The 10,873-nt window shown below is 28.5% G+C and overlaps 1 long non-coding RNA gene across 1 annotated transcript; it reads left to right on the top strand.

Annotated features, from left to right (window-relative positions):
• The first annotated feature begins 1,964 nt into the window (after positions 1-1,964).
• LOC122537579 lies at positions 1,965-10,288 on the top strand. Its single transcript, XR_006308649.1, has 3 exons — positions 1,965-2,278; positions 5,059-5,064; positions 10,274-10,288. It is a non-coding gene; the product is annotated as an uncharacterized LOC122537579 (long non-coding RNA).
• The last annotated feature ends 585 nt before the right edge of the window (positions 10,289-10,873 follow it).

Raw genomic sequence — 10,873 nt, 5'->3', positions numbered from 1 at the left:
AGAAGCAATATATTCTATAAATATATATTCTATAAATATGTTCTATATATATTCTATATATATTCTATAAATTATATAAATATATTCTATATATATTCTACAAATTATATAAATATATTCTGTATATTCTATACATATTCTATAAATTATATAAATATATTCTATATATTCTGTATATATTCTATAAATTGCGAACTTATTCATGCTCGGATTATCGTTTGTTTCGATCACTTCCAAACCCAAGGATTTGAGAAAGTTACTAGTGAGTTTTTTTTAATACAAAATCACTATATTCTTTTATGAGAGAAGTTTCAAAATTTGACTGACCAATAATAGAAATGTACACAGAGATTACTTTTTCGGACAAAAATGTATTTCAGTTTTTCACAAATAAACGACAAATTTTTGAAAAAGAAAGAATTACGAATTAATTTATACTTGTAATATAATGTTGCAATGTATTTAACACACAGAACTCTAACCTATACTACTGTTCTATAGAACAATAATTTTTGATCGTTATATTAAAAGTATTGAAGTAACAAATTCGCATTTCTGTGATACATATATATTGAACAAAATAAATAAATCTACAAATGCGGACGAAAGAATTATTCAATGAAAAATGATCGATATTTCAAAATGTTTGATATTTCAGGTATTAAACATCGTAAAATAAAATCGTTGGCCTCATTTTAAATTTCGTGGAACCTCTATTTTATCGACCTCAAATTTTTTTTTCCCCCTGAAGATATTTTTACGTTAAGCAGGATATAGAAAAGCAAGGATACCTTTGTTGACAAAAACTGTGAAAATTTTTTTTCATAACTAGATCTACCATAATCTTGAAGATTAAAGTCAATCCTTAAAAAGTTTCTGTACGATTTTCTTTCACTATTTTCTATCGCACAAAATTAAACGACAAAAATTCAAGAAATTCTAACGTTTCGCTTGATCCTAAATGTTCCAAGTTCAATAGGACGGCGAGAAAAAAATCATACAGCAAGTTTTAAGAGATCTTTGTAAAAAGGAGACTTCAATCTTTAAGACCATGATAAATTCAATTGTAAAAAGAAAAAATTATTCAACGTTTCCAGGACAGTTGAATTTTTACAATTTTCGGAAACAAAAGTATCCTCGCTTTCCCAATTGCTACACGACGTAAAAATACTTTTGAAAAAAAAAAAAAAAATTGACACAGAACTGTCAGAATGAGGCCAGCTGAATTACCGTACGACTTTCTTTTACGAAGGTGTAATAGTTTAAAATACAGACGATTTTTTCATCGAGTCAACCTCCGTGGATTCGATCGATCTTTACTGCGTTCTTTATTAAAATTCTGCAATCAATAACAATTAAGGAACGGAATGAAAGAATGTATTTTTCGAGAGAATAGAATGGAGAATACCATATTCTGTTTCACGATCTATTTGATCAACTTAGTAAATTTGGGCTAGCGGAACGAATTCGACCAGTGAACTGGGTATAAACATTCCGGCTTTCATCTCTCATATTCAGTGTGGATGAACCACCCATAATCCAGAATGAAAAGATGTATGTAAATTCGGGGAAAATGTTACACGCAGTGTAATTTCCTGGAATTTAAATACCCTTTTACAGCTGGAATATAAAAGTCGCAAAAAGCACGTTTAATTTATTTGTAATTTTCTAACAAATGTATAATTATATTTTCTAACAATTATATTCCAACCAATAATAATTATATTTACAACATAATATTCGCAATACTGTTACATACTTTCTTGCCAATTTTTTTTTTTGTTGAAACCAGTGGGTATCTATCATGAAATTCAATTTTATATATGTCACTTCAATGGAGACTACATTCTCTCTAAGTACTCTTCGATCAGTCACATCAATTTTAAAAACAAAACTAAAAAAAAAAAGATTCTAAAATATCGTAATGAAATATTTCTCTGCAGTTTCATTATGAAATTAATATTTTATTTATTATTTAATTTATTAAATTTATTTAACAGATTAAATTTTTATATTTTAGAAATATTAAACATTATGAATATTAATAATTTAAAATTTGTTTATATAATTTTATCTTTTTTAGTAAAAATTCCAATATATATATTTCATGGATGATTATTAAAAGCTCATGTTGAAGCTTCATTTTTTAGTTCAATAATTTCAGCTTCAATTATATTAAAATTAGGAAGATATGGTTTATTACGAATTATATATATAATAAAATTTATATTTAATAAATTTTATATGAATTTAATAATAATTAATTTAAGAATTATATGTTAATGTCTATTAGATATAAAATTAATTATTGCTGTTTCTTCAATTCTTCATATAAGAATTATATTAATAAGAATATTATTAACAACAAAATTAAGATTATATAGAAGGTATTATATAATAATTAGACATGGATTTATAATCCACTGATAACTGATGACAGATTACAACATGTGTGACGAATACCATAAATTTATTAAAGTAAATAAGTTTATATTATTTGAAAAATAATATTCAATTGTTCAATTTTTTGAATAAAGTCCTAGCAAAAAGTGAAATCCAATAACGAAAATGTAATAATAATTCTTCTTATTGGATAAATGAAATAAATTTCTTTATAAAAACGAAAATTTCTTTTATATAATGAACAAATATATAAATTAGCTGAACAAGTATTAGGATTTAAATATAGCATAAATAAATAAATGTAAAAATACGAATTCTTCTATTCTCAGAAACAGTTCTTAATATGAAAGTTAATGTTAAGAATAACAATTTTTTTTTAAATCTATTTGAGAATTGACTGCAGAACCCGAAATTAATATTGTAATTGTAGAAATTAGTAGGATATAATTCTTACATTTCAAATTTATATTTTAAATAAATTTTCGTATCTTTTTCTCCAGATATATGAGATGAAGTTAAATAATTACAAAATTACTGAATGGAAACTCGTACAACATTTTAAAATATAAAATGATTATACAGGCTAACATAATGCAATTACTACTCAATATTATCACTAAAAATCTTTATTTACTAATTGTACATACACTAGGATGATCCTTATGTTCTAAACCTGTAATAAGGTGTCACAATGACACGTGGAAAATTTCGGACTGATTGGATAAATGGATCGATGTCGCATCCGAGTAAAAATTTTGACATTTTCACGACTCCACGTCAATTTCGAACGTGATCGTGTTCCGTTATCTCACATTAGAGAAGAAACGTCGAGATATCAGCCGGCAATAAAACTATTGTAAATAAAAAATGCTGCAGGACATGTGACAATGCTGTTTATTTTACAAGTGAAACTGAAGATGACTCACAGTACTTCATTCAAAACTAATGTTAATTAAAAATATTGGACGTGAGATCGATAGAATTCGGAAACTGCGCATTCGATTTTCTCGCAGAGTGTCACAAAATCGCAAACTGAAACTCAAAAAGAAACCACCTTATTCAAAACTCTGCCTTTAAGTACATACTTATATATAATATATATTTAAGTACATATACTTAAATATATATACTGTATATTTAAGTACATACTTATACATACTATACAAGTACAATCTATACTTATATAGTATAGATTAGACGAAAAGGGACTATGAAAACGTGGTTTTCAAAAACCTTGTTAAGAGACCATAATTTCAGCAAATCTCATTTGAACCAGACGTAAGTAAATGCTAATTCAACAATTACATATTCCGTTAGTCATATATTATTCAAACATTTACAGTTATTTATTTTACAGTTATTTTTTTCACATCCTCAAAATGAAAAATTGGAATAATAAAATGGTCAGAAAAAGCAAACATGACACAAGAAATGATTCATGGTATATATATTCATATTTTGTAGATACGATGTAATTATTTAATAACTTGGTACAATCACCGTACTACAAACTGAAAGAATAACCACGTTCTTTATTTTTAGAACGTATATTAAATAAGAATATATATTCTTGTACAATGTAAATTACAACGAATCAACTGAACTACTCTCTATGCTCAAACTCTCTTTTTTAATTACTTGACTGTGTGTTTATCTCCTTAGTGACTGTTACATATATCCCTAACGATTATTTCTAAATCTCCTTGACGATTGTTATAAAAAGCTTAACGTTGATGTTGAATTTTTAGTACGTGCACTAACAATTCAACACGGAATACGAATAAATATATAATATTGGTTGTAGTGGAATTCAGTGTTTCGATTGTTTCAATATACTGTCTCAGAAATGCACGCCAAATGAAAAATTTCGACGCGTAGGTCGGTGAATTCCTACCGTATGGTACGTCTGGTACGTCTCAAAGTCTGCCGTAGTCAAACCATTAATGACGACCGTTCGTAAATCGTCGAGGGACAGCAGGAATCGTCGTAGTGATCTAAATAACAAGAATCACCCGTGGCGGCGGCTTGTTCTCGAAGCGTGTATACCTATTGCGATGATACTTGCTTAAACGCATCGATAACACTAGGCTGACATACTTGGAAAGGGTGTGTTATGTTTCGTACGGCAGATTTGCACGTGATTTCTGATCCGCCCGTGCAGTCACGTCACGAACTGTCACTGTAACAGCAACTATCCTCACGCAGACATCCTGTTGACGGACCGTCCCTATAACTACGTTATGCACACGTACGTGGGAATCCTGTTCACCGACGGGCCACCGATTGCCTGTGACAACTGTCATGTCAAAACATTCCTCTCGAAAATGCTCAACAGTTCGCGACGATGACGTCGCGTTAACCCTTAACGACGTACTTGCAATCGATACGCGCAAGACTCGAGGAAATATATAACGGGCCGATAACGTGTTTTGCCGAGTCGGGTAAGAGAATCGAGGACCTTGGTGCAAGCTTGGTGCAAGTTTCGTTGTTTTAATCGTTGTTGTAGCTTGTTCAATGTTCCTTTGCAATTCAAATTGTATCGCATCTTGTCCCAACAGTGACTAGTTTTAGTGACTTTTAATCTCTTGCGCGCTGGAACGACGTGCCACGCGCGTCGAGAATTTTTTATTGTCCAAAATTCGAATACTCTCTCAGTTTTAAGTTATACTGAAATATAATCCAGGCAGGACAAATAATAAATTTATTACTTCTTAATAATAATTTCTATCCATCGTATCGACGTCGTACCGACGAGTTCGAAAAGAAAGCGACGATTTGTTGTATACGGTTCGGTCACTCGTTATGGTCCGCAATCAGCTGCCAGCGCAAGTGGTTGAGCGTGACTTACGTTACTATAGAGTGATAGACTTGAAAAAGTCGTAATCTGTACATTTTCAATATTCTGTATTTTCTTTTCTTGTAGGTTATAGGAAAGATACTGAAAAAAATTCATTAATTATATATCCAAATAGAATAATGAAAAATTTAAAAGACAATTTTGCTTGTAAAAGTTAGTTTTATTTTATATCATTCAGTCTTTGAGTGACCACCCTATAGTTACAGTGAGTTACTGGTTAATAGTTGTTAATTGAGCATCGTAATTTTCATTGTTCAAGAAATGGTGGAGTTAGTGAGTTCATCGATCTATATCTATGATTATAATAATTTCGTTTAAGTCTTTTGAAATTATGTTGGGATTTTGGTTAGGTTTAGAGAGCGAATGAAGTGCCTAATTGAGTGTTTTGTACTTCCAGGGCACCTGTCAGTTTAAGTATGTCTGTGTGTCGTTATGTATATCACGTATGTCGTTATTTACAAGTAAAATTGTAGGGAAAATTGAGATAAGATAGTCAGTATTATTGTTTCTGTTTCCGTTGAATTTCAGATGACACACTAAGGTAGACGAAAATATTCGCAAATTCGATGAAATACTGTTATAATTTCATAAAAAAAAGTCGTGTAATTCAATTGGCCTCCTTTTGAAACGCGAAGTCGCCATTTTGACAGCTCCAGATCAGTTCTTTTCAAAGATATTTTCACGTCATATAGCAAGCAGGAGAGCAAGCAGGGACACTTTTTTTATTCAAAACCTTCGAAAATATTAAAAAATTTTCCTCATGTTTGAATTTACCATGGTCTTGAAGATCGAAGTCTTTCCTTTTTACGACAATCTTAAAACTTGCTGTACCATTCTTTTTTTCTCAATCTCGAGCATTGGGAAAAATGTTTGGATTTCTTGAATTTTTATCGTTTAACTCCGATATTTAAGGTTCAATAAAATGGCGAAGAAAGATCGTGGAGTGAATTTTGAAAAGTTAATGTAAAAGAAAAACTTTAATCGTGAAAAACATTTTTCAGTCACTTTGGAGGCACTGAAATTTTTATAGAGTCATGATGCACGATGTAAAAACATTTTCGGAAAAGGAAACACGAGACTAATATAATAGAGATTTTATTAACTAACTTAGCTAGACTTATACACGATTTCATTTCATGAAGTTGAAACAGTTTAAAATGTCGATAATTTTTCATCGAGTACCGAATGTATGATACGATGATTTTTTTTCTTATTTCTGTTAATAACACAGGTCACTTTTTCTTTTTCTTTTTTATTTTTTGGTAGACCATCTATGTATGTGAATCAATATCTGATGTAAAGTAGACAGAAATCTAATCATATCGAATAAACCAAAAATATAATTTTTTAAATCTAATAAATCTAATACAAAGTAGACAAAAAATGGCAAATTATAATACAAGGAGCAATCGTGTATTTGTGTGGAACAAAATGTTCAACTTAATTTTTGTTATACGAATTATAAATAGTGGAATCGAGAACTTTCATAAATAAAGCAACAGCGGATGTCGGATCTGCAAAATATTACAATGAAAAATTTCAAGCATTGTACACAGGTCGTAAAATGCAATTACTAATCTTCTACGAAAAAAGAAAGAAAATTATGAATGAAATAAAAATGATTCAGGCAGACTATCAATGTTCCAATTGTTAAACAGTAGTATTGCAGAGAAATACTAGTTCCAAGTAGTATTGAGAAAAATTTTGCGGACGATGAATTACAATGCGATTTAAATCGAGTCGCATAAATATGTTACACATTTGATCATTTTTAGAGATACTGTTAGAGATAAAATATAAAATATAAAATATAAAATATAAAATATAAAGTATAAAGTATAAAGTATAAAATATAAAATATAGTAAGTATAAATATAAAGTATAAAATATAAAATATAGTAAGTATAAAGTATAAAGTATAAAATATAAAATATAGTAAGAAAAAATATAAAATAAGTATAATTATTTAAGGTGAAATATAAAATCGTTAAGCTTCGAAGCTACATAATAACTATCACGATATTGTTTTCAAATAAAATCGTATAGCAGAATTTTCAAACAATAAAAAATTGCTTATTTTGATACTTAAAAACGAATATAAAAAAAATTTTCGATACTTCAGAGTTCTTTTTTAGCTGCTAAATAATTCAATTTTTTAAATAGGTAAAGTAACCTGAATCGTTGAATTTCTTCATTAATTATATTGAATATTTTAACATAAGAAGATTTTGTATTTTCATCATGAGAAAATTGAGAGATATTTATATCTTCGTTACTCATGAAATGTTGATTTATTACGGAATTAAACACGGAATTATATTTAAAATTAGATATAATAATTTTTTGAAAAATCGCCACATCTTCTCGCGATATCTTCTCTGATATGTTATTTAATCATAGATCTCATTTGCTAGATGACCCAGCTAGATTAATAAATAAAAATTCGATAAATTAAAAAAAATATATATATATGTATTAATTCAATAAATTAAAATATTATATATATATATATATACACATATATATGTATGTATTAATTCGATACTTTTTTAATAAAAATTTGTATCTTTGTAAATTAGTGAATTCTTTTTGCACAAACACGTCATACAATATAATAATACGTATAACACAAAAATTTAATACACGAAACAAAGTAGTTCTACTAAAACAGTTATACTAAAATATTATTGTTCTGATGGTGGGAGGATTGATACGATGTCGATTCTACGTTATAAAACCATAGCTCAATTTGCACAAAATATGAAAGTTTGAATTTGAATAAAAATCCGCAGACTAACTGATGTTAAATCTCAGAATTATCGAATTAAAAATCATTTGGCCGATATATGTATAGTTGAAATGTACATAAAAATGAAGTTACAGTACGAGTACTAAGAATAGTGGTTCCGCGTTTCAGTTTCGTCTGGCTTTCTTCCGCAGAAAGTAAATCATCGTATCTTTCCTACCGCGAGTTTTCGGCACAGCAAGTCTCTATTACATTTCCTACCAGACTCAAAACGCCACGAAAATCTGATCGCACCTGTGCTTTTATCGCACTATATTGCTTCTCCATGGCGATCGATCGAACATCTCGAAAAATACAATTCGTATCAAGTCAGTGTTTCAATTGTTTCTTATTATGCAAGATGTCAAAAGTAGATTATTGTCTATTATCTAAGGAATCGAAAAAGAATTGGTAACGTAAGTTTGAAAACTCTTTTTTCCAATGATAATATATAAATATATAAAAAATGAAATATATAAATATATAAATATAAATATAAATATAAATATATATATAATTTTATATTAATAAATATATATATCAAAATAATTTTATATTAATAAATATATATATATATTAAAATAATTTTATATTAATAAATATATATTAAAATTAATAGAAGCTCTGTTTAAATTCTTTAAATTCTCATTTGCTACATTTCAAAACCGAAAATTTTGAAAGATTACATCATTATCTATGAAAAGACACGGAACACGCTAGAAATTTCTAAACATTTTCGATTGTTTTTTGAACATGTATTGCTGCAGAAGGAAACTATTTTCAACAATTTTTTCAAGTCCTGTATCTGGAAAAGTTTTTGATTTTTATGAATTTATATTTTCCCGTTTCTTTCAAAAATAGTGGAATAATTTTCTTGACATACTCGATTTTTTATTATTTCTAAATAATTAACTTTTATATCGATTAGGATTTTTAGGTGTTTTTTGTATCTAACCGAGCAAAGACTGATCGGAAAGAAACGCCTGTTTTCCTTAATTTTTTGAAAATCTGAATTTGGTATCAAGCTTGTGACGAGCGAACTGCGGATTTTCATGTGTTCGTAGGAAATTTTAAATTTAAGTAAAAATTAAGTAAAAAATTGCACAGAATGCACATGATATGAAAAATCGTAAAAAATATTTTCAATATTCGCAAATACTTACAAAACGATTTTTCAATTATGTTCTCAAAAATACAAACTTGCATAAAAATCCACAATTTAATGATGACACGCTCGTCACAACGAATTTCTAAGTTGAGCCAAGTATAAATTTCTATATGTAAAAGAAAATATATTCATTAAGAGTTCAAGTTCAAACTCGTTGTTAGGACAGAAATAAAAAATTTTCGATTAAAAATATTACAAATTCTCGATTTAACAATTTTTAATACTTTTCGTAAATCGATGCGTATTTTTTTAAACCATATCCCACAAACTAACTGTCGGCTTTGCTGAAAGATTTTTTGTAACCGATATCTCAATCATTTGGTGTCAAATTTAGATCGAAGGTCGAGATATCAGGAACAGGCGAAAAATGTTCGCTCGTCAATAGTTTCCTTCTTGGAAAACGAAAAAAGACGAGTAACATTGACGATAGGAGTCAATTGAACACATTAGATACGGCACGTAGTCAAAGTTCCTCTGTTGGACACGAGTGACATCCGTTTACGGTTCACACTTATTTGTGTTTAGTATGTAAGTGCAAGTATACATTTATTTATACTTTTCGATAAAAGTTGATTATTTTTAGCGATTCTGAATCGCTAAATCATCGCAAAAATCTGAATCATATTATCATAACTATAACAACATTATAATATTGATAATATTATAATAATTTCTAGCAAAAATCTGAATAGCATTATCTGAATAGTGTTATCATTACAAAACATTAAAAAAATTTATTAAATATTATATTCACGTTATATATTATTATTATATTATAATATCATTTCTATTATGTATATTACAGCTATATAATTTATTAAATTATATTTTCCACTCTCGCAAATTTTTGTTGTTGATACTCGAAAAGTTATGACTGTTCGTGACTTGAACATAAGCATGCAATTAATATTGATGAATGTGTAGTATATATTTTGATCTCACGACTCGAATCATAAACTTCAAACTATTTACAAATTGATTCGTTAATTGTAATTCATTCAGATTTCTAATGATACAAACGAAACGATACGATCAATATATGAATTAATTCTAAAATTAGAAATAATATGTTTATTATATAATAAAAGTAGCAGGTCCTCGTCTTTCAGGTTCTGTCTTTTGTACGATGCCTATAAAAAAAAATCATCACTGCCACATCATGGCCCCCTTAGTAAGGAATAACTTTCATTAACAAAGTTCATCCACGTCTCCAAAAGCAACAGAGTTATTTAGATTTAATCCCTTGCGCTGGAATGACGTGCCACGCACGTTGAGAATTTTTTGCTTGAAAATTGCAATATTTTCTCAGTTTCAAGTATATTTAAATATAACCCAGGCAAAACAAATAATAAATTTATTACTTCTCAATAATTTCTATCCAGTGATATCATACCGACGTGTTCAAAAGAAACAGAAAGTGGCGAATTATTGTACACGGTTCGGTCACTCGTTATGGTCCGCGGACCAGCTGCCAGCGCAAGGTGTTAAAAGCTTAAACTTCGTGTAATGATAGTCTTGAAAACTCAGCATTTAAACTTGAAACTTCGAAAATTCGAGCTTCGTGCAATACTAATTTGACCAATATTAGAATGAACTCGTGCTGGTTGAACCAATTTATTTGAACCTACATATAGAGTAAGTGACTTGTGAATCCAAGAAT

Source organism: Frieseomelitta varia, unplaced genomic scaffold (assembly GCF_011392965.1).
Source record: "Frieseomelitta varia isolate USP_RPSP 00005682 unplaced genomic scaffold, Fvar_1.2 scaffold_918, whole genome shotgun sequence".
Classification (NCBI taxonomy): domain Eukaryota; kingdom Metazoa; phylum Arthropoda; class Insecta; order Hymenoptera; family Apidae; genus Frieseomelitta; species Frieseomelitta varia.
Note: the sequence above shows the minus strand (reverse complement) of the source record. Positions and strands in the feature narration are given on the sequence as shown.